Source organism: Pseudophryne corroboree, chromosome 1 (genome assembly GCF_028390025.1).
Source record: "Pseudophryne corroboree isolate aPseCor3 chromosome 1, aPseCor3.hap2, whole genome shotgun sequence".
Classification (NCBI taxonomy): domain Eukaryota; kingdom Metazoa; phylum Chordata; class Amphibia; order Anura; family Myobatrachidae; genus Pseudophryne; species Pseudophryne corroboree.
The window spans coordinates 292,669,782-292,695,579 of NC_086444.1; the positions used below are offsets into that span (position 1 = coordinate 292,669,782).

At 48.3% G+C, this 25,798-nt stretch overlaps 1 long non-coding RNA gene across 3 annotated transcripts in view; it reads right to left on the reverse strand.

Moving 5' to 3' along the window:
• Window positions 1-405: 405 nt before the first annotated feature.
• LOC135065396 (uncharacterized) overlaps window positions 406-25,798 on the reverse strand; it is a 66,362-nt gene continuing 40,969 nt past the window's right edge. For 2 of the 3 annotated variants that reach the window (XR_010251683.1, XR_010251690.1), the window contains exons 3-4: window positions 6,303-6,432; window positions 406-836 (exon numbers count right to left, since the gene is read on the reverse strand). This is a non-coding gene — a long non-coding RNA (uncharacterized LOC135065396). Of the gene's footprint in view, window positions 837-2,296; window positions 5,777-6,302; window positions 6,433-25,798 lie in introns of those variants that run through there. The other variant, XR_010251696.1, reaches the window with a different exon arrangement.

Consider the following 25,798-nt stretch of genomic DNA (forward strand, 5'->3'; position numbering starts at 1 on the left):
GAAACACCATTGAAATGCGAGTCTACAGACCAAGCAAATCGATTACTGGGCAGACTGGGAGCAGGTAACTAAGAAGTGTACACCTTGATAAGTGGTGGTTTAATGGGTTACTGTATAAATGAGCAAATAAACCATTGAGGAGGCTCATAAATGAGCGGGGGATGGGGTGGGCATGATAATGTTTGCTGCTTGCATTATCTCGCTAACAAATGCTTTACTTTCTTCTTGTGGTGGCTTATGTGATTGCAACAGATAATGGCTCCCAACTTAAAAATTCTGGCAGATAAATCTGGCAAGAAGATTAACACGGTCCTTTGCATACTTACATTGATTTGTATTGAGTTCAGAGACTGTTTATTAGAGTCGAAGTAAACATACAATACATCTCACAAGGAGTTTCTCTGATTAATAGAGGCGGATGGTCAGTTTAACAATATCCCATCTTTTTTACTTCTAATGAATATATATTCTGGACAATCATAAGCACTATAGATGTGGCAAATCAATAAATGGAATCCTCAGAGTGCAATGTAAAAATCGCATCGTTCTCGCATTCTACGCTCAGTCGTGTATCAGTTCTCTTGCTGATTATACCATAGTCTCCTACTAATTGTGCTGGATCTAATGCAGCACCAGATGGGGTTCTGCTTCCATGTCAGCTGTTTAGTGAGCCTGCTGTCATCCTTGTTATACAGCTTTCCCAATGAAGCACAAATCTGTATTGATTTTAGAAGAACCAAGGTTGTAAATTACCGTCCATGACTGGCTTGGTAGGACCCAGATGAAAATCCATTGATTGCTTTGAGGGTCTAAATCTAATTAGCACGCAGGATAAACTATAACCATTCAGAAAGAGAGGGTATTTACAGCAGCAATAATTCTCTCTGAATAATTATACAGCATTCAGTGTTAAGAGGGCAAAGGTGGAAGAAAATATCTGTGGCTGTGAAACTTACACCTGGCACAAATGTTCTACTGTACATATCTTCTATTTAATAACTTTAAGCATTGATATGTCCAGACTGCAATGAGCCTTTTCCTATTATTTTATTAGCAGGTAACTCAGACATCCAATGAAGCAAGATTTTTTGAACATAAGGAAGAGCTAGTGAGGCAGATGTACTAAGCCTTGGCGGGAGATAAAGTAGAGAGAGAGAGAGAACCAACCAATCAATCAATCAATCAGCTCCAGCTGTCATTTTTTAAACACAAGAGTAAAGTGACAGAAGGTGTTTGGTTGTTATCTCTCTCCACTTTATCACTCTCCAAGGCTTAGTACATCTCCCCCAGTGTACCACTAGAATAACTCTCAAGCTCACTCTTTTGCCTAGATCCAAATAATCATTCATTGTATTGATACAAGATGAAATTAAACTTCTAATAGTAGTGATGAAAGTGAAAACATAAAATGAAAATAAAGGATTTACCATACAGTAGGCAGTGGCGGATCTACATTGAAACAGCTTAAGCTTCAGGGCCCCTAATCGTGGAGGGGCCCTGAAGCAACAAAATCGATAACACCATGAGAACCAGGCTTCTAGTCCAGTATAGCTGCTATCATAGCTCAAATGCACCTCACTTGGGGGGGTCATTATGAGTTGATCGCTAGCTGCCATTGATCACAGCGATCAGGCTAAAAATCTGCATTTCTGCGCATGCATATGCACCGCAATGCACACGCGTGACATACGGGTACAAAGTCCTTAGTGGTTTTGCACAGGTTCTAGCGACGTTTTCTCTTCGCACTGCCGGCCACAAGAAGATTGACAGTAAAGGGGCGTTTCTGGGTGTTAACTGACTGTTTTCAGGGAGTACTTAGAAAAACGCAGGCATGGCAGAAAAAACGCAGGCGTGGCTGGGCGGGTGTGTGATGTCAAAAGCTGTCCCTCTGTCTCTAGATTCAACGCACACGAAGAGTAAGTCCAGGGCTGGTCTTGTTTTGCACAAAATGTTTTTGCAGGTGCTCTGCTGCACAGGCGTTCGTGCTTCTGCAAAGCGAAAATACACTCCCCGGTGGGCGGCAACAATGCGTTTGCACGGCTGCTAAAAACTGCGAGCGAGCGATCAACTCAGAATGACCACCTTAGTACCATGGAAGCTGCTGGGAGTTGTAGTCTATCTCTGTGATTTGAATTCTCTTTATTGCCAAGTACATTTGGTCATATAAGGAAATTTACTGTGTGAGGTTGATGCATAAAGAAGATATACTGTAACTAAACATTATAAAAAACAAAAATTACAATAAATATGAATACAATATAATAATTGCACTTGTATAAATAATGGTGGAGGGGTAAATTGGGGGGGGGGGGGGGTAAATCCCATAGTCAGTGAGAGGCAAAAGCCCCACCGTGATGGGGAAGAGACTTTATTTGGCATGAAGTTTTGATCTAAACCTTTTTCCAGATGGCATCTTCTGAAAAGAGGTGGTGACTGGGGTGGGAATGGTCAGCGATGATCCTGGTCCTGGAGTGATATAGGTCCAGGAGAGATGAAAGGTCACAGCCGATAACCTTCTTAGCCGGCCATATGATCTGCTGAAGTCTGCCTTTGTCCTTGGCATTGGAAGAAACATACCAGATGGTGATCGATGAGGTGAGGATGGAATCAGTGATGACCGTGTAAAACTGGACCATCATTTTCTGCCTCAGGCTGAATTTCTACATCTGTTTCAGAAAGAACATCCTCTGCTGTGCATTCTCCTCCCACCTATGGTCTTTGGAGATTATAGTCCCCAAGAATCTGAATGACTCCACAGAGCTAACTGGGAAGTCACACACAATGAGGGGGGTAGTCAGTGCTGGGCTCCTACTGAAATCTACTACCATCTGTACAATTTTATGAGCATTCAGCTCCAGGTGGTTCTGGCTGCAGGTAATCAACTTCCCTTCTGTAAGCAGACTTATCCCTATTGGAGATTAACACAGTTAGGGTTGTGTCATCTGCAAACTTCAAGAGTTTGACTGATGGTTGGCTAAGGGCGCAGCTGTGTAGAGAGAGGAGAGCAGGGGAGAGAGCACACATCCTTGTTGGGCTCCAGTGCTGATGGTCTCTGACCCCAAGACTAACTTACCCAACCTCATGTACTGCTTCCTGTCTGTCAGGAAATCAATGATCCACCTGCAGATGGGCTCAGGCATGTTCAGCTGGTGTTGAATGCAGAGCTGAAATCCACAAACAAGATCCTGGCATAGGTGTTGTGAGAAATTCTAGATGCTGAAGCATGAAATGGAGTTCCTTGTTAACTGCATCATCTACTGACAATATGGCGCTGTAGGCAAACTGCAGTGGGTCAAGAAAGGGAGTTGGTGGTATCCTTAAGGTGGGTCAGCACAAGGTGCTCAAAAGTCTTAATTACCACAGAGGTCAGAGCAACTGGTCTGTAGTCATTAAGGACTGTCAGCCTCAGTTTTTTAGGAACCGGGATAATGGTAGATGTTTTGAAGCAGACAGGTACCCTGCAATAAGTGAAGTGTTGAAGATGTCTGTGAACACGGGGGACAGCTGGTCTGTACAATGCTTCAGCATAGAGAGGAGACAGCATATGGTCCAGCTGCCTTACATGGATTCTGTCTCCTAAATGTTTGTTAATGTCTTTCTGAATGGAGAGAGGTTTAATGGGGGAGGGGAGGTGGCCATTTGAGTCCATTATGTGCAAAAGGATATTGGGGGTCATTCCGAGTTGATCGCTCGCTAGCAGTTTTTAGCAGTCGTGCAATCGCTATGCCGCCTCCCACTGGGAGTGTATTTTAGCTTAGCAGAAGTACGAATGAAAGGATCGCAGAGCGGCTACCAAAAAAAAAATTGTGCAGTTTTAGAGTAGCTCCACACCTACTCAGCGCTTGCGATCTCTTCAGACCATTCAGTTCCGGATTTGATGTCACAAACACGCCCTGCGTTCGGCCAGCCATGCCTGCGTTTTTCTTGGCACGCCTCCGTTTTTTCGAGCACTCCCTGAAAACGATCAGTTGACACCCAGAAACGCCCACTTCATGTCAATCACTCTGCGGCGGCCATTGCGACTGAAAAGCTTCGCTAGACCTTGTGTAAAAATACATTGGCCGTTGTGAAAGTACGTCGCGTGTGCGCACTGCGCCGCATACGCAGAAGTGCGGGTTGTTTACTTAATCGCAGCGAACATATTCAGCTAGCGATCAACTCGGAATGACCCCCATTGTCTCTGTCCAGACTGGAAAGAAAGGGTGTGATACAGTAACTGGGGGGATAGGCTGAGTATGTGAATCAAAGTCAGGACTGATCCATTGTCTGTCAAATCTGCAATAGAGCTCATTCAGGTCATTTGCCAGTTTGAGGATATTTATACAGTTTGAGATATTTGGTTTTGCAGTTTGCAATCTCCCTAAGTCCCTTCCAGAATTACGAGGAGTCATCACAGCTTATGAGGAGTCATCACAGAAGTACATCACAGCTTCTCAGAGTACTGTTATTTTGGCGTCCTCCCCCAACTGCTTCTCCATTGCTCCAATTCTTGGTTCACCTCACGACAGGTTTAGAAAGTTTTAGTTTCTGCATATATGCCGGGATTAGAGGAATAAGAGGTCACAGAGCCGCTCATGGAGCCACATGTAAAACACTACTGATGCTGTAACAACAAAATCTTCTCCTTTTTAATTATCAGTTTATATTTGGGGAGATCTGAAGTTTAATTTCCCTTGTTAAAGTCCCCAAGGACAATACCCGGGGAGTCCGGGTTCCTTCTCTCCATTCCCAATATTAGGCCGGCCAGCTGGCATTGCGCCTCGTGCACATTGGTTTACGGGTGAATGTAGACTCCGGGCAATACAAAGGAAGCAAATTCACGGGGTGGGGAGGGATAATAGGGTCTGTATCCGTTTTACACTACAATTCCTGACAGCCTGCAGAAGTTCTCTTTGTGACATTCCCAGGAATGGTGGAGCCTCCGTCCTAGGAAGGAGGCTGGGAGCAATGGGGGTCATTCCGAGTTGATCGCTTGCTAGCTACTTTTTGCAGCCGTACAAACGCATAGTCACCGCCCACTGGGGAGTGTATATTTGCTGTGCAATGGTGCGATCGCATGTGCAGACGAGCGGTACAAAAATAGTTTGTGCAGTTTCTGAGTCGCTCAGAACTTACTCAGCCCTTGCTATCACTTCAGCCTGTCCGGTCCCAGAATTTACATCAGACACCCGCCTTGAAAATGCTTGGACACGCCTGCGTTTTTCCAAACACTCCCAGAAAATGGCCAGTTGACACCCACAAACACCCTCTTCCTTTCAATCTCCTTGTGATCGGCTGTGCAAATGGATTCTTCATTAAATCCATCGCACAGCAATGATCCACTTTGTACCCGTATGATGCGTCTGTGCATTGTGGTGCATACGCATATGCAGTAGTGACCTGATTGCTGCGCTGCGAAAAACAGCAGCATGCGATTACATCGGAATGACCCCCAATGATAGGTGAGAAGTAGCCTAGGACAAGAAGGCATCTAATAAGGTCATTTTTCTGGCGATGAGCGGCGTGTGCTATAAAGTGTTTATAGAAGAGAGGAGTAAAAGTGCTGTGAGGTGTTTAATAAAGTGGGGTTTCTGTGAAGGGTTATTGAAAGGGGGTAGGACTGTGAGGTGATTCCACACCACCACCCCATTCTCCATCATTTGGGCTGTGAGGTCCTTGCAAAGGCAGCAAGGCCTTTGGACCTTAATGAGTGTTGCCCTATTGTTGCTGGTTGTAACAGTTCAAGCTTCCGGGACCCAAAAATGTAGATCCGCCACTGACCATAGAGCAGGGAAAGCTGGAATGTAAAGAGCATGTATTGGCAACAACAATGTAACATGAAAACGAGACACACTGTAGAAAAGGATAGTGCAGAGTGAGAAACAAGAGGGTCCTCATAACAGTTTACAGTCTAGGGAAGTGTTTCTCAATCCTGGGCCCACAGGACACCTAAACAACTGGCACACTTTAAAGATCCATTGCTGACTTGGGAAACATGAACTGTTTGGGGTCCTGAGCTCAAAATTTGAGAACCACTATTAAAGAATGGGGGTTAAATGCATGAAATGTAATGAAACTAAATAATTGTGCAATATTCACTCAGACTGTAGCTCCAGGAATTCATTATTTCAATAACTAGCTGTGGTTAGAGATCATAGTTAGGGAGAGTGGAGAAAAAAAAACGTAAAATAAATAAATTAGCCAGTGTTATTTGGGGTAATGCTCCCAGTTCAAAGGGAAAAAAAAGAATCAATAACTCACTTCCCCGTTCAGTTCCAGAGGGCCCCTGTCTAGAATCCTTCAAAAATGAACTCAAAACTTACCTGTTTACTCAAGCATATCCATAATTGTCTTTTTAACATCTCCATTCTCTCTGTATTTTATGAAAAGCTTTTCTGTTCTTCATTGTTTCTGTACTGATTTCTTATGTTAATTCTGTTAAGTGCCGAGAGTCTAATTGGAGAAAGAGCGCTATGTAAATAAAATCATCATTATTATTAATAAAGTAACACCAACTAAAGAATCAGGCTGATAACAAGGCATGAAATCAGCAAACAAATGTTACATGTCTACAACCTTTTAAATGATTGCACTAGGGGGGTCATTCCGACCCGATCGCTCGCTGCAGTTTATCGCAGCGATCGATCGGAATTGACAATTTACATAAAGATTATTAGCAGCATATCACAATGAACAGGCCATTAATTAGAACTGTGGCCAAACAGTTCTCAGCCAGCATGCAGGTTTTTGTTAAAGGGGATCCCAGAAATCCCGTAATCCTCGCATGTTTATGTAAATTGTCAATTCTGTTTTAAATGGTTTTAGATGTATATATGTGTCATATTAAACTGTGCTTCACTATATACACATTTCTAAGTTTTTTTGTTCCATGTCAAACTGCCAAGCGACAATGCATGAGAACTGATTAAACTTGTAACAACAGTGACGAGCGCAGGATAAGGTTACGCTTTCCATTTTTCATCTTTTGACTCAAAAAAATGTTTGGGAACCACTGGCATAAGTCATCAGTTACTAAAATGGCACAGGTTCATAACACTACGGCATGCATTCTAACGCTGTCATTTTGCTTAAGTGTTTTAAGTAGAGTGCTCCAGGATATTTTCCTGGGCCTAATATTCCCAGCAGTTGAGTTTAGTTGCAGATAGCCATGGCTGGAGTTTTCATGTGAAACTATTATAGACATTGGCTGGAATGGTATCAGGTCTATAAATTTACACTAAAAAGGTCTACAGTCATTAGGTCAACCACTAATGGTAGACATGCACTAGGTCAACAGGTTCAAAAGGTCGACATGTAAAAGGTAGACAGTTTAAAACATCAACATGTTCAAAAGGTTGACATGACAATGGTCGACACAAGTTTTGTTTTTTTGTTATTTTTAGTTCAACTTTTTTATACTTTACCATTTATGTGTACTACCATTGGGAATAGCAGCCTGCAGCAAGTGCAGCGATAGCAGAGTGGGGCACCTTGCCCGAAGCATGACGAGCGAAGCAATACACTTATGGGGCATTTATGAGGCAGAAAAGTGACAAAACACACACACACACAAAAAAAAAAATGGTGTTGACTTTTTGTGTTGACCATTTTCATGTCAACATTTTGACCCTGTTGACCTTTTCTACTGTCTAACTATTCCGTGTCGAACTTTTGACCCAGTCTACCATTTGTGGTCAGCCAATTGACTGTAGTCCTTTTTAGTGTAGATCTAATGATCCACACCTTGTTGGAATCCAATTAGCTGTGGTAATTTACGGCAGATAATGGGTCATCTTGGGAATATCCTATAGCCCCGATAAGTGGTGCTTATCAGGTATTATGGTACAGGTATATAGAAAAAAAATCACTGCGCTCAGAAGGGCAATTACAAAAAAATATATAAAAACCAAATTGTGTTGTCTCCCGTGAATGAAAGACTCAGTGAAGCTCAATAGTATAAAAATTAGTTTATATATGAATAGATAGATTCACAAACAACAATATCACACATATAATATAGTAAACAAGCTATAAGTTTACAAACTTTAAGTACATTAGTATCTCATATAGGCAACTGCTATTGGGTATAGTGCTGCAGCACATACTGTATGTTATCCAGTGCTTATTAGTATAAATTGCTAAACATTAAAATAACATTCTCTCCCAAGACTATTGATTACTCTCTCACTGGGGTCCCAGAGAGGTTATTACAATAAACTCTGCTATTTGTTAAGCTCTCAAAAGTACATGTATTTGGTGGTTATTGGGTTAAAAGCGGCTTGCAGTCACAGAAATGTCACAGATATTTACCACTGTGCTGGTTCCTGTGTTGTAGCAATCCAGGGTCCTTTGCAAAATGCACTTGCGGTGATATTCTATTGAAAGAAGGTATTCTATGCCATTTTGAAAAGCTGAATGCTGGCTGCACTCTCTGTGTGTTTGAACCTTCCGTGATTTATCCAGGTAGAATGCAGAGCTGGATATAACAGGTAACGACGTCCACTGTCGTATAGCTGGTGAACGATGCTCCACACTGAGAGCCAGGAGATGCGTCAGGGGAAGTCCACGTGTATGTGGCATTGATAAGGCTGGAGAATAGAGAGCGGGGAATCCGACAGCGGGAGAAATGGACAAAAGGAGTAAGCGTCAACTGGTTTCGTCTCCCAGCAACCTGGAGACTTTCTCAAGACATGTCACTTCCTCCCCCTGCTCGATATTTATACCCAAATAGCAGATCAAATTAAATTCAGGTGAACTTGTTAACTTAATTAGCCACACATAATCACTTGAGAACATTTCATGTGTCTAAAGGTTTTTTCTATGTAAATGTACTGTATACATGTCTCACATCGATTAGTAAAAGCAACATTTAGTAAAGCAACACTTTATAAAACAAATAAGGCGCCCATAATTTTATTGCGATTGACATAAACACTTCTTTAAGCTAGCTTACCACTAAAATAATGACACACTAAAATAACGACACGGACACGGTTAGCTGTAGTTAAAGGTCAGACGATATTTATTGATCGCTGACCTGTTCTTTGAACTATAATTGTAATTGAATTGGTTTTATATTGGAGGACGGCAAAGGAAAAAGTCGCTACCAGACACCAGCTCCAGTCATTTAGATTGAAACACAAAAACTGAGGAGGGGACTAAACCACAACACCGCCTCCTCCCTGCATAACCCGCATTGTGCTGGACTCACCACTCTTTTCTCTGGCAAACGTTCGGTTCCCACAGGGGAACGTCTAAATGTCTAACCGCAAGGTAAGGACACACCTGCCGTCCTTCTAAAGAGGGTGCCCCACAATGACCACTTATGCCCATCTGACCGCTGGTTGGTAGCGACTTCCCGCCAATCTGGCTGTCAAGAGCCCACCGAAAAAGACAAGATGCAGGAAAAAATATAGTCAGGGCGGGTGGGAGGGCATTCCAAAATGGCAAGAGGAAGTCTGAGGCACATGACCATGGCTTATATATTATTCCAAGACCAACCCCTAAACCCTTGACGGACAGCCCTATAATCCTATAGGAAAAATACCAGAGAAAACACTAATCTACCTAGCAACTGCTTAATCATAAACAACCAATCACAAAAAATTGGGCTCTTATATGGCCTCAGGCTTATGCAGCCTTCAGCTTATCTAAGGCGCACATAATTTTATTGCGATTGACATAAACACTTCTTTAAGCTAGCTTACCACTAAAATAACGACACACTAAAATAACGACACGGACACGGTTAGCTGTAGTTAAAGGTCAGACGATATTTATTGATCGCTGACCTGTTCTTTGAACTATAATTGTAATTGAATTGGTTTTATATTGGAGGATGGCAAAGGAAAAAGTCGCTACCAGACACCAGCTCCAGTCATTTAGATTGAAACACAAAAACTGAGGAGGGGACTAAACCACAACACCGCCTCCTCCCTGCATAACCCGCATTGTGCAGGACTCACCACTCTTTTCTCTGGCAAACGTTCGGTTCCCGCAGGGGAACGTCTAAATGTCCAACCGCAAGGTAAGGACACACCTGTCGTCCTTCTAAAGAGGGTGCCCCACAATAACCACTTATGCCCATCTGACCGCTGGTTGGTAGCGACTTCCCGCCACCAAGGTTTAACAAACCGCCCGCCATCCAAACCAATAAAAACCAGGAAAATAAGAAAGCTAACTGAAAGGACCAAAACCCCAGGTAAGAAAAACCTGCAAAACTCCAGCCGGAGAAGACGAACCCCTTCCTCCTTGTCGAAACTGCGGCTGACACAGTACAAACAGAGGATGCCTGACCACCTAAAAGCCATGACCCAAAACATCAGCTGTCCTACGCACCAAGTAATTGTAATTACAAGGCCTTGATAAAAATCTCTTGTAGAGATTTAAACTCGTTGGCAGCAGACAGGAGCTTTTTTTCATCATTGATGTGCTTTCTCCCCACCCGGATTTTGGACCCTGGATGCACCGATAAGAACTCCGGAATCTGCATGCTCAGGTGATATACACCAGGTGTCCAAGCCAGGTGGTGTGATCGTTCATCTTTGCTCCTTTTTTAAAAATAAGTTTTATCATTTGTTATTTGGACATTCCTGTGGGAATATTTTTATGAATATTTTATGGAATAAATCCTTTTTTGCATCGATCTTTCTGTCTGGATATTTGGAGAGTGAAAGAAACCGTGATATGATTACGAACACCTGTTTAACTGTGAGTTGGGGTACGCTGTGATTCGAAGTACTCACTAAAAGAAACCTTTATAGGCTTCATTCACCCCTAGTCACTGTGAGTTGGGGTACGCCCTTTAGACGGTCTTTTCTGATTATATATTCACACAAAGATACCTTTACATGTTTACAACATACATTTCTATTGTGAGTCTGGGTACGCTCTTTGTTTATTTAATTTTCTGAAGATCTGGTGGAGGCTCAACACCCATTGTTCATTTAATCAAGAACCACTGGGGTGAAGTGTGATCTAGTGAAGACACACTACACCATTGTATCATATTCTTTTACATGTCATGATTCCTGATGTGAATGGAGGATTGGAGTCTCCACCTTAAGAAGTAGAGGAAAACGCCTTCAATTGCAACCTTTCTCTTCACATTCATAAGGGAAGGTGTGAATTTTATCTTCCAGCGCTTGATGTTATATGTTTGCCCATTTTTGTATCCATTTCTGTCTATAATAGAGGTTGGTGATACCTCCAGAGCAACATATTTTTCAGCTGCAGGGTGCGCCCGAATAGATCTACTTTGTCTTTTTATTTCAGATAACAGAATTAACCCAAGTGAAGGAGAAAACTCAAAAAACCTCCCGCGGACCTTTGATGAGCCAATTGTAATTAGGCCCCCTCGGAGGAAAATTTTAAAATTCACTTCACACCCTCGATTCCTGAACGCTACCCGTTCAAAAACCGACGGGTAAACAAGTTTTTGGGTTAGCGCAACAGGCGCAACTAAACATTATCCACATGCAGAAGGCTTATAGTAAGCATCCCTCCACGGAGCACCTCCTGAATAGCTGCCGTGGAGGACCCTGTGGCTGCCGCACGGTAGCCACCCCCATCCGCAAGGAATAGGACCTAAAAAGTATACCTCCAACGGCCCACCTCCTGAATAGCCGCCGTGGAGGAACCTGTGGCTTCCGCATGGTAGCCACCCCCATCCGTATGGAATAGGACCTAAGAAGTATACCTCCAACGGACCACCCCTTGAATAGCTGCCGAGGAGGACCCTATGGCTGCCGCACGGCAGCCACCCCCATCTGCAAGGAATAGGACCTAAAAAGTATACCTCCAACGGACCACCTCCTGAATAGCTGCCGCGGAGGACCCTGTGGCTGCCGCATGGTAGCCACCCCCATCCGCAAGGAATAGGACCTAAGAAGTATACCCCCAACGCCCCAGCTCCTGAACCGCTGCCGTGGAGGACCCTGTGACTGCCGCACAGCAGCCACCCCAATCCGCAAGGAATAGGACCTATAAGGAGTAAACCTCCAACGCCCCAGCTCCTGAACAGCCGCCGTGGAGGACCCTGTGGCTGCCGCATGGCAGACTCCCCAATCCGCAATGAACAGGACCTAAGAAGTATACCTCCAACGGCCCAGCACTGGAACAGCTGCTGAGGGGGACCCTGTGGCTGCCGCATGGTAGCCTCCCCAATCCGCAAGGAATAGGACCTGCAAGAAGCATTCCCCCAATGACCCTGCTCCTGAACCGCTGCCGTGGAGGACCCTGTGGCTGCCGCATGGTCAGCCGCCCCAGTCCGCAAGGAATAGGACCTATAAGAAGCATACCACCAACAGCCCTGCTCCTTAACAGCTGCCGAGGAGGACCCCGTGGCTGCCGCAAGGTAGCCACCCCAATCCGCAAGGAATAGGCCCTAAGAAGTACATCTCCAACGGCCCAGCTCCTGAATAGCTGCTGTGGAGGCCCCTGTGGCTGCCGCATGGCAGTCTCCCCCATCCGCAAGGAATAGGACCTAAGAAGTATACCGCCAATGGGCCAGCTCCTGAACAGCAGCCGTGGAGGACCCTGTGGCTGCCGCATGGCAGCCTCCCCCATCCGCAAGGAATAGGACCTAAGAAGTATACCGCCAACGGGCCAGCTCCTGAACAGCTGCCGTGGGGGACCCTGTGGCTGCCGCATGGTCAGCCGCCCCATTCCGCAAGGAATGGGTACCGAACCCAAACACAGCAGCAACACTGTACATTAGTGAGAGGACCAGCGAGCGCCTGTATCAGCAACTGGTCGCCCCCCCGGAGGCCCATCTATACTCATGCGCCAGGCGCAGCGGGCAGACACCCACCACCTCCTGGGCCTCCAAGTACACCCAGCGACCCCCAGCTGCTTGATCCGATTTGGATCACACCATCCTGCAGAGCAACCGACCACCCTGCAACCCGCGTTACAGAGAAAGGCCCCGGAATCCCGAAATGCCTGCTGCTCGCCACCCCTCGCTTACCCGCAAAACCCAGAAGAAAGCCAAAGCAAAGGCTAATCTAAACAGGGGCCACCTCCAACACCGACTCGGCGACAGGAGGCAGCACACCCAGCAACTCCGCCAAAATTTGCCACGTAGCAGGCCTACGTGTATCCGCAGGCGCGGGCGCACCCTAGCCACAACCCTAAAGTGCTAACGAAAGACCAGGCGGGGTCCACCAGCCCGCGCAGCCTAGAACGGAAGGAAATGCCCGCAAAGGCAGGATACATGGCCGCCTAGGACCTACCTCCCAAATAACGCTCGAACAGGAAAACCATCAAACCGTCTACCAGGGACATACCCGCTGTATCCAACCTACTGAAAAAACACCAGGACGCAGCAGATGCCCCAAACGAGGAAGGAGCCAACGCATGCGTAGTCCGAGTAGCCAACCCGCCTGGACAATCCACCCGACAGAAGACGAGCATGAGAAACCCTATGTCGCCACCCCAGGAACCCACTCACGGCACTTATAAAACTGAAAATGAGACAAAGCATCCGCAAACCCATCCCGTCTCCGGGAGCGTGATGGGAAAACCGTGCCGCCAGCAGACAAGCAGATGTCGCAATGGTCGCAAAACCTGAGGGGACCTGAGGGAACAAGGAGGAGGAGGCCCAAAAACCTCCCCATAAAAAGACCATAGGAATGAAGACCAAAACATCTCCGATCTCGCGGGAAGGGAAACCGCGGGACGCAACCTGGCCGCCCCGCAGCGGCCCGTAGGTGTCCTGCAAACTACGCCACCCATGGGTATAAACCTGCTGGCAAAAGGGGGGGAGCTAACAACGACTGCACCCGCCTAAGCCGAACGTCGCGTTACCCCAAGCAGTCGTTACTAAAACTCAAAAGTGACGGTACCCTGTCAGCGGGGAAGCGACAGCAACCCGCAATTGTGCCCAGCGCCAACCCCCGAAAACTCGGCAACCGGTAGGGCCCAAGCAGTGTACCAGGGCAACGGGAACACCCCGGACCCCGAACAAAGACCTGGCAACCTACAGAAGGATAGCTGCAAACCGAAAATGCCTCCCAATTTCTCAAAAGAGGCACATGAGACAGAAAAACCCAGGGGCACCCGCCTGTCAGCCTAAAACTGGCACCTAATCGAGGCCCGAAAACTTGCCGGGGATAGGGGCACAGGGGAAGCGTGGAAAAACACGACCAAAAAACGGCATAGAGCCCACACGAGCCGCAAGCCGGATCTGCGTCCACCTTCCGCCGGACCTGACGCGGGACAGCGTGACCGTACATAAAACGCCGGCGCGCCACCATGGGCAGGTTACCCGTTCGTGGCTGGGGCACCGTAACTGGACGGGCGAAAAAACCCCACCCCAACCAACAAACGCAAATCAGAAGCGCCAACTGCGAGGGGCCTGCGACCTGGGGCCCCACTGTGCGGTCCGGCCTGCCGGGTGACCCCCAACCACAACCCCAACCCCAAGGAAAATGACGTTACCACCCCGATCACTATGGACTTAACGTCGTAATCTCCCCAAGCGTAAACAAAAACTTTCTGGCCTCACCAGGATTCTAACACGGGGTGCACGCATTGCAGGCGGACACTGTAACCGTTATGCCACTGCTGAACACCTAGAATAAAATTGCGTGCGCTGACACAAAACTGCACCATGTGGGGATACGCGGAAGGTCGCGACCCGATGCCACAAACCGTAAGACCCAAAAACCGTAACCACAGATGAAAGTACGGGCGAACCGCAGGGGGAGGAGGGAACAGCAGCCGCCGGCGCCCTGCCTTTCCGAGACGCTTAACGCCATGCACCGTGCAATTAGCCTAGCCAACTAACGCGGGCGCCAAGGGGATCCAGAGGAACACTACAGAAGTTAAAAGTACTGTAACAATAAGGAGAAACAACAGCATGCTCACCGCTGCCTGAAGGACCTGGAACACCATCAGCTGCCGCCACCGATCTCGGCGGTGCGTCTTTCGCTGCCGCTGCATCCCTCCTCGGCCTCCGGTTCCTCAGTGCAGACGCCCCGACTCCCCCGGACCCGCAGACACCTGCGCAGACAAAACAGAGGGGACAACAAGCGCAGGGAGCACCAGCGCTCCGGCAGTGAAACAGGAGGCACAGGCGGGGGGGGGGGTGCAAGTGGAAATAGTGCAGGAGGGCTGCCTTGACCCACGGGGCGTCCTAATGGTGTAGGCCGGAAGCCTGGGGGGGGAAATAGCCCGCAGCCCGGGAAAACATAGGAGGAAAGGTGGGGAAATGAGCGGGAGCTGGGAGGCTGCAAAAACTGGCCAGGAGGGGCCGTCGCGGGGGAATTCCAGAGATGGCCGACCGTGTAGGCTGAACCCCAGGGGCCGAAACTGAGAAAAAAGGGGGGCAAAGTGAGGGGAGGCATACGGAAGGCCCGGGAAGCGCGCCATGGAAGACGCAGTAACCGACCGAGCAACGGGCCAGGTACGAGCTCCGGGAAAAAATGGAGGGACCTGACCCCCCGGCAAACCCCGCTGGCGCCGAAACACCAGAAGGAGGGCCAGGCAGGCGGAACGAGGCTTCTGAAGACGACCGCGCCGCCACAATGCGCATTGTCCCAGCCTGCAATACGGGGGCACCTGCAAGCCGAGAAACGGGAGGGGAGATGACGGAGCAGCCAAGCGTGAGAAGGGGAGGGGGGGCAACGCAGGTGAGGCCACGCAGGTGAGGCCCCCACTAAAAAGGGGGGGGGGGCACCCAACGCAATCAGGAAAAGGCGCCCGCCAGCAGAAACCTGCGCCAAACCCAGGGGGCCCAGGCCGGGCTATCCCACCCACATCCAGCGAGGGACCCCAAAAACCAGACCCCCCCGCCTGAGGGAGCACCACAGCTGCCCCCAGCGCAGCAGAAAGCCGTGGGGACGCTGCAGAGCCGCTGCCCCCAGCTACACCCCGATCACCAGAAACACACAGCACGCGCCCCCCCCTCCCCGCAGCCAACCCCGGGCCGCCAGGCCCCCGTGTGCGCTGGAGCCGTCAGCCGGGGCCGCAACGGGGAGGAGGCAGCAGACGCGCCGGGAGAAGCAGGACCGGCAGGGGGAGCCCCGCAGCCCTACGGGCGCCGGGGACGACTCCCCGTGACCGCGGCTGCACACACCAGCGATCGCCGTGACAGGGGCACCGCGCCGCCCGGCCAAGCAGCAGGGGGAGAAGCGTGGGATGCAGCGGTCCGACCCCGCTGCGCTCCAGCAGGCGCCGTGATGGAGACCGGGGAGGACACGCTACACCACCGAGAGCGCTGGAATCCCGTGCCCGCAGACAAGCGATGGGGGGGGGGGGAGGACCCACAGGGACGCTGCACATGGGGGGGGGGCACAGGAGCCACAATACCAAGAGCAATAAAGAACATCACGTGGGAAGGAGAGAACGGGGAGGGGGGGGATAGAAACAGTGTGATGGGAACAAACATACATATATTTAGAAGTGAGATAAGAACCCACACAAAAGGCAACAACTATGAACAATATATAATTCCAGCAGTACTCAGCCTTCCTGGGCCATTCCAAAATGGCAAGAGGAAGTCTGAGGCACATGACCATGGCTTATATATTATTCCAAGACCAACCCCTAAACCCTTGACGGACAGCCCTATAATCCTATAGGAAAAATACCAGAGAAAACACTAATCTACCTAGCAACTGCTTAGTCATAAACAACCAATCACAAAAAATTGGGCTCTTATATGGCCTCAGGCTTATGCAGCCTTCAGCTTATCTTAGTAAAGCCTGTGAAAAACAATCGTCAGACACTAATATATTCCTAAGTAATCACAATTTAAATTTAAATGAGATTCACCGAATACCTGTGCACATAATGCTATTAATATTCAATGTTTAATATAATATCCAGCAAGGTATCTTTCATGGTTTAGATCATATTACATCGGCTGTACTACAATATATACGTGCGCATAATATTTTGCGCTTATCCCTGATGTGGAATTTGTATATAATTGAATAACTAAATCTCCACAACAACACTAAAGAAAACACACCTTCACCTTCCCTGATGTATCACTTAGTGATTTTTTTAAACACTTATGTAGAGCCACTAATTACAACTATGTACACACAAATGTATCGAAGTATGTGCACATAGAAAAATACCCAACATGATTAATCTAAACAAGTGTGGACCAGTGCTTCATTTAAACCTTGTGGATGTAAAGTATCCAATTTATAAATCCAGGAGGATTCTCCAATGCATAATCTCCTAAACCTGTCAACCCTCCTCTTGGTGCTGGTGAATTGCTCCACACCAACAATGGTTAAAGATGCCGGTTCTCCATTGTGTACCCTAGAAAAATGGCATGAGACGCTAAGAGTTTGCAATTTCTTTACAATTAGAAATGTGCGGCGGGCACTTTTCGTGTTTTGTGTTTTGGTTCTGGTTCCATGCTCATGTTTTGGATCTGGATTGGTTTTGCCAAAACCACCCTTTTGTGTTTTGGTTTTGGTTTCGGATCTGGATGATTTCTGGGGGGAAAAACACATAAAAACAGCTAAAGTCACAGAATTTGGGGGTAATTTTGATCCTATGGTATTATTAACCTCAATAACATTCATTTCCACTCATTTCCAGTCTATTCTGAGCACCTCACACCTCACCATAGGCGGATCCGGGAGGGGGGGGGGGGAACGACACTCGGGCCCGTGCCCCCTGTCGTTTCTGACTTCTTTTTTTCAAAAGGAGAACAGCAGCAGCAGCACTACTGCTATTTCCGTCAGTCAGATTTGATAAAAAAGCTGGCAGACACTAGGACCCGCTGCTGCTCTGACAGCGAGTCCGTGTGGTAACCAATGGGGATGCTGGTGCTTCAGCTTCAGCCTCCGCCTGCTCACACTGCAACCTACATCTCCCACTGCCAGCCAGCCAGAGTCTAGCCAAGGCGCGGGGTTCAAATGCCAGCATCGAGTAAGACTGTTACTTATGATGGCGCAGAAGGCTTCATAAGCCCTCACTGCAGCGTACAGTTTCCCAGCACTTCCTCCTCCACTTCCTTTACCACCATGCTAGGTGCAGTCAAACTCAGCTCAGCTTTGAGAAGGCGGCCCGTGTGATTGTGACAGGGCTGTCCTGCAGAAGTCTTATGCTGCTTGTTGGAGATCCAGCTGGCTGCTTCTGCTAATCAAAGATGGGCAGTTCGTGTACTGCAGTCTGAGTCTCACTGCAGTGCCCAAAACAAGGTATGCTGCACCTGCCACCACCGACTAAAAACTACAATAATGATATTGTGCTGGGGTGCCTTCCAGGCTCCCATAACTAATGGAACAGGTGACCAACATTTCAAGGCCCAATCAGCCTTTTCATCAGGGTGAAACATTGGCAATAAACCAGGATGCGCTCCTACAGCCAATCATTACCTGATGGCGTATTCTGTGAGGCCACGCCCCCTGTGATACCACTCATCTTATCTGGGAGCACATGTGCCTTAGGTGCATGTAAATATAACTATTACCGTTCCCCTATCATGGTGCCCCCCCTTTCATTTTTTTCTGGATCCGCCCCTGCACCTCACAATATTGTTTTTAGGCCAAAAGGTTGCACCGAGGTGGCTGTATGACTAAGTTAAGCAACACAAGTGTTCAGCACAAACACCTGGCCCATCTGGGAGTGGCACTGCAGAGTCAGACAGGATGGCAGATTTAAAAAATAGGCCCCAAACAGCAGATCATGCAAAGAAGAAAAAGAGGTGAAATGAGGTAGCTGGATGGCTAAGATAAGCGACACAAGTGTGTGGCACAAACACCTGGCCCATCTAGGCGTGGCACTGCAGTGTCAGACAGGATGGCAGGGCACTATTCAAAAACTAGGCTCCAAACATCACATCATGCAAAGAAGAAAAAGAGGTGCAATGAGGTAGCTGTATGACTAAATTAAGCGACACAAGTGTGCAGCAAAAACACCCTGCCCATCTAGGAGTGGAACTGCAGTGGCAGACAGGATGGCACTTAAAGAAAATAGTCCCCAAACCGCACATCCTGCAAAGAAGTAAAAGAGGTGCAATGAGGTCGCTGGATGGCTCAGCTAAGCGACACAAGTGTGTGGCACAAACACCTGGCCCATCTAGGGTTGGCACTGCAGTCCCACTGCACTAATGGTGGATACTAGATGCACGTCTAACAACAACATAGCTGTCAAGGCCTCAGTTATCCGCTTTGCAACAGGATGACTGCTGTCATATTTCATCTTCCTCACAAAGAACTGTTGGACAGTCATTTGCTTTGTTGAAGTAGTACAAGTGGTCTTCCGACTTCCCCTCTGGGATGATGATCGACTCCTAGCAGCAACAAGAGCAACGGCAGCAGCAGCAAGAGGAAGTGGTTCTTGATCTTTCCCTATTTTATCCTCCAAATTTTTGTTCTCCATTATTTTTCTGGACTTATATAACAAAATGTAGCAAAGGAGAGCGTACCTCTACACCACACAGGGCAAACCCTGGAAAAATTATTTGGATTAAATATTAATAACCCCTTTGTTTGGAGTAAATAATATACAGCACAGGACAGCACCACTGAACTTATATGGCAGCACCACTGGACTGGACTCATATGGCAGTACCACTGGACTGAATTTATACGGCAGTACCACTGGACTGAAGTTATACGCCAGTACCACTGGATTTATACAGCAGTACCACTGGACATATACAGCAGTATCACTGGAATTATATTGCAGTATCACTGGACATATACGGCAGTATCACTGGAATTATATGGCAGTACCATTGGACATATACGGCAGTATCACTGGATTTATACGTCAGTACCACTGGACATATATGGCAGTATCACTGGACTTATATAACAGTACCACTGGATTTATACTGCAGTATCACTGGATTTATATGGCAGTACCACTGGAATTATATGGCAGTGCCACTGGACGGCAGTATCACTGGAATTATACGGCAGTATCACTGGAATTATATGCCAGTACCACTGGAATTATACAGCAGTACCACTGGACTTATACGCCAGTACCACTGGACTGGATTTATACGGCAGTATCACTGGAATTATACGGCAGTATCAGTGGACATTAATGGCAGTATCACTGGACTGGATTTATATGCCAGTACCACTGGATTTATACGGCAGTACCACTGGACATATACAACAGCATCACTGGATTTATACGGCAATACCACTGGACATATACAGCAGTATCGCTGGATTTATACGGCATTATCACTCTACTGATTTATACGGAAGTACCACTGGACATATACAGCAGTACCACTGGACATATACGGCAGTATCACTGGAATTATATGCCAGTACCACTGGAATTATATGGCAGTATCACTGGATTTACACGGCAATATCACTGGAATTATACGGCAGTATCACTGGAATTATACGGCAGTATCACTGGAATTATATGCCAGTACCACTGGAATTATATGGCAGTATCACTGGATTTACACGGCAATATCACTGGAATTATACGGCAGTACCACTGGAATTATACGTCAGAATCACTGGAATTATATGGCAGTATCACTGGAATTATAGGGCAGTACCACTGGACTCATACAGCAGTACCATTGGACTGGCTTTTTACGCCAGTACCACTGGAATTATAAGGCAGTACCACTGGAATTTATACGCAGTATCACTGGAATTATATGGCAGTATCACAGGAATTGTACGGTAGTATCACTGGAATTATATGACAATACCACTGGACATATACGGCAGTATCACTGGATTTATACGGCAGTACCACTGGACATATACAGCCGTATAACTGGATTTATACGGCAGTATCACTGGACTGGATTTATACACCAGTACCTCTGGATTTATACGGCAGTACTACTGGACATATACGGCAGTATCACTGGAATTATACGGCAATATCACTGGAATTATACGGCAGTACCACTGGACATATACGGCAGTATCACTGGACATATATATGGCAGTATCACTGGACTGGATTTATATGCCAGTACCTCTAGATTTATATGGCAGTACCACTAGACATATACGGTAGTATCACTGCATTTATACGCCAGTACCACTGGACATATACGGCAGTATCACTAGACTGGATTTATATGCCAGTACCACTGGATTTATACGGCAGTATCACTGGACATATACAGCAGTATCACTGGACATATACGGCAGTACCACTAGACTTATACAGCAGCATAGGGACACCACCAGTGGACTAATGCAGGACAACAAAGCACCACTGCAATGGACTGTGTCAGGCTCTGGAGCCTTACCTCCGGCGGGTGCTCCCACGGGTTACCGTCCCGCTGGTTGGCACAACTGCGGCGGCAGGGAGCTGCTGGCGGCGGGTCCTCCTGGACGGATATGCGGCTGCCAATGGCAGGAAGCCGAGGGTCTGGAGAGGTCCTCTAGTGGTGACACAGTATAGTGTGTCAGAGACAGAAGCTGGATAAAGCTGTGTGCTAACAGCTAAGTATGTCTCCTGTGCTGGGGGCAGCCATGTTGGAGACCAGAGTATTACCAATTAAGTTCCCAATCTGTGTCTAGCCAATTCTGCGTGTTCTCCCCTTACAAAAGAGGGCTGGCTCAGAGGTAGAGTGCCAGTGCTTCAAGTTAACTCCTTATGAAAGGTTCTCCAGCTCTGTGCTCCCAGGTTACTTCTGGTTCCCTGGTCCCGGTTGCTCTCATCCATCGGTTACCTAAACGCTGCTTCAGTCCTGCTGTCTAAGTCCGTTGTTACTCATGGAAGCACTCATGGGGTCCCAGGTTGTTGAGGAGCTCCAGGTGCTAATGGCGGTTCCCGCAGACGTCTTCATTTCTTCAAAGTCCAATTTCTTCAGCCTCGTCTTTCAATCACAAACCAGTCTTTATTTCTTCAAAGTCCAAGTTCTTCAGCCTCATCTTTCAATCATAAACCACGTCTTAATTTCTTCAAAGTCCAAGTACTTCAGCCGCGTCCTTTAATCATAAAACATAGTCTTCAGGTCTTCTTTACCGGAGTTTTTCAGCTTCACTCTTCAAGTCATTTAATCATAGACTCTAATTTTTCCAGTTTCTTCTATTTCTCCCAATATTCGTGTACAGCCTGATTATTCATTAAAACTAGTTATCTTCCTACGAAGTCGTCCTTTTCTTTACGCCCTCCGGCAAACGTTATCACTTAGTTTGGTTTCCACCCCATGAGGAGGAATTACATTCAGCCACCTCATTTACTCTCCTCACAGGTAGCTGTCCCTTCAACCAAAACTCGGTTGTCGGAACCCCAACTTACGCCGAGCGTGACAGACTGGACTTATACAGCAGCACTGGACATATGGCAGCAGAGGACACCACCACTGTGACTGGACTGATGCAGCACAAGACACCACCACTGGACTGATGCAGCACAACCTAGCACCACTGGACTGGACTTATACAGCAGCAGTTGACATATGGCAGCAGAGGACACCACCACTGTGACTGGACTGATGCTGCACAAGACACTACCACTGTACTGATGCAGGACAACACAGCACCACTGCACTGGACTTATACAGCTACACTGGACATGTGGCAGCAAAGGTCACCACCACTGTGACTGGACTGATGCAGCATAAGACACTACACTGGACTGAGCAGCACAAGACAGCACTGGAATTGCCACCCCACTTTCCCTCCCGCACAGACACTGAGGACAGAGACACGTCCTCTCGCTACACTCTCCAATGCCAGAGTGAAAATGGCAGTGACGCGCGACTCCTTATATGGAATCCAAAACCCGCAATAATCCGATAGCGGGATGATGTCGTTTTGCCTCATTCTGGTTTCTGAGTCAGGCGGGAAAACCCGAGTCAGGCTCGGAACCAGCTCGGGTAGTGAAGTTCGGGGAGGGTTCGGTTCTCAGGGAACTGAACCCGCTCATCTCTATTTATATTGTTCAGTCTATGTTCTCTAGATCTAGATTTAAGTGACCTAGTCGTTCTTCCAACGTACTGTAATGAACATGAGCATTTTAGCACATATACACAGTATTCTGAATTGCAATTAATAAACTGTTTAATTTGATGTATGCTTCCATTCATGGTGGAGGTAACTTATAATGACCTATTTTTCATGTATTTACATGTCAAACAAACTGGTTTATTGCAACAATAATTGCCCATTGGTTTCCTAGGTACCCATGAAGGCTTGATATCAATTTAAAAAAGGTTTGAGATACCATGGTGCTATCATTTCTTTAAGGTTTGTATTTCTTCTAAATATCACCAGTGTTTTTTCTGCTAAACATTTGTTTAGAACTGGGTCTTGCTTAACAAGTTCAATGTTGGTCTGAAGGAGAGAGTATTGACTGCATAGGAGAGGAAAGAGTTAAACATCTGGGGAGGGGTGGACCTAGCTGTGAGGAAAGTACAGCCTTCTTTAGGGGGAGGGTTTGCTATATATAGGGAAGGAGAGGCCATCTTAAGTCTCTTGGTGATTTGCTTTGGGGTAAGTGCTGCTTTGCAGAATCCCCCCATTTTCTTTTCCGGATTTATACATTTCAGTGTTTTGTCAGCTAGTCATGGGCAAAGTGATTCACTGAGCTGAGCTGAGACACATGACTCAGTTCAGTGAAGTGTCTGGAGTCAGTGTCTCGGCACATGAGTCATGACTCATCTGTAGTGGAATGTGTTGCAGAGACTGCACATGAATCAGTGAGTTGCCAGTGCTGGAGGATCAGTGCTGGACTCATGGAGTTATTCAGCTGCAGTGATTGTACAGTGTATCTGGGGGAGGCAGCTGCTTATGCCCTGATTGTTAATAATATGTTAACATAGATTTACTGTTATGTTGATATATTATTAATAACCACTTATTGCATACTAGTTATAGAATATGACATTACTTTTGGCTGAGGAGAGAAAGCTTAACAGCCATGAAACACATCATTCATTCTGTAACTAAACCAAATAAAAACGTTTTTTTTTTTTATCTTGCATACTTTGCTGATTGGATGATTTTAGGTGGCCTTGGATTTATTATATTATCCACTATCTAGCCTCCAGGGAGTTTGCCACCCACAATCACACTGAGCAGGATCAGTGAGCACTGAGCCGAGAGCCCTGTACCACAGGGGCTCCACCTCCTGCTGCATGAATCAGATTCATTCACTGAGTCACTGAGTCTACACAGTGTACAACTGTCTCACTCACTGGCAGACTCAGGATGAATCAGATCCATTCACTGAGTCACTGAGTCTACACAGTGTACAACTGTCTCCCTCACTGGCAGACTCAGGATGAAGCATGATTCATGACATGGATCAGGCACAGCAGCACAGCACTCACTGACTGGTGAGTCGTGACTGCTCCCTCCCCCCTCCCACTGGGTGTCACCTGGTATAGCCTCTGGCCAATCACAGCTAAAGACAGCAGAACACACTGACTGAAGGACACAGGACACAGAGTTTCCTCCCTCTGTCTGAGAGAAGCTGCTGCTGCTGCTGTCTCGACTCATGAAACAGTGAGTGACTCGAGTCATTCACACTTCCTGATGATTCGAGTCACTGTGTTGAGACAGAGAGTCAGTAGCCATCTCTATTGTCAGCTCCCTGCATTTAGGTCACACATCAGTGCTCTGGCTGCCACTCGCCCACGTTACCGCTCATCGGGCGGTGGGGGCTGGTTCCGGGGGCGAGCTGGCTGGCCCTGGGGACGGCGTCCCGTCTCCTAGGGCCTCCTCGAGGGATCTGGCGGAAGCCGGGCCGGATGTGACTGGCGGGAGCGGCCGACGAGGAGGATCAGAGAGGGAGTCAGGCCGCCCGGAGGTGGGCGGGCAGCAGCCCTTGCCTCCGGGCATGGCCGGGGAAGCCCCAGTGCCGGGTGCCCGCGGGAGCGCGCCGCGCCAGGCGCTCATCCAGGGACCGGAGACTGAGTTCGATGCCCAGCTCTTCCCCCTTGCCGGGGCCGGCTAGTGGTTCCAGGCGGGGGGAGGGCACTGGGCGGGGGACGGTGGCCAGCCGAGCGAGGCCTGTCGCAGGGCCTCGCACGGCGTCATCCCCAAACGCTTCGGCTGAGAGAGCACGGACCGGAAGCGGTGGGACGCGCACGCGCGGGGTTCCCGGTCTTTTCAGATCACTCCCCCAGGGCCGGAATCTAGCGGCCTGCGGGGGAGGAGGGGGGACAGGGAATGGGTTAGTGGCCGCGGGGCTGCTGCACGCGCCGCAGGAGCTCGCGGCGGTCCCCCCCCCCCCCCCCCCTCTGCGGCATCGGATAGTTCCGATACACGGGAAGAGGGGACAAATTCGGAGGCGAGGGCAGTGCGGGCGTCGACAGCGGTGCCTCCGCTTTCCCGCAAGGGCAGCGTGCGTCGGATGCCCGGCACACGCATGTCGGGCGGCGAGTGCGTGGTCGCACGCGGGCCCCGGCGAAGGACCCAGGACCGCGTTTTGGGGCAGTCACGACCCCTCCGGAGCGCTGGCTCGGCCCTGGCCACAGCGGTGAAGGTGTTAGGGCCGCTAGCCGCAGCTGCCTCCCCTAGAACGGCTGTTCGTTCCGGCGGGCTGCGGGCTATGGCGGCGCAGCGGGTGGCACGCGCCTGCCGTGAGCTCGGGACGGTCGCCGCAGAATTACAACAGGGTCCAGGGCAGGACGCGGGGGAGCTCACGGCCGCAACGCCCCCAGCACTGAGGCCGCGGCATGTGCCGCGAGTGCTGGAGGGGTCCTCCGCTTCTTCCTCTTTTTCAAGGGAGCTCGGGGATGAGGCGATGGCAGATTTCGAGGAGGAAGGCAACGATTTGGACGCGCCGGAAGATTCCATGTCGGGGCAGTCGGCGGCATCAGGTAAGGTGGTGCAGTCGGTATTCGGGTTCCTCCACGAGCTCTAGTTCGCGTAGTTCTTCCTCTTCCTCATCT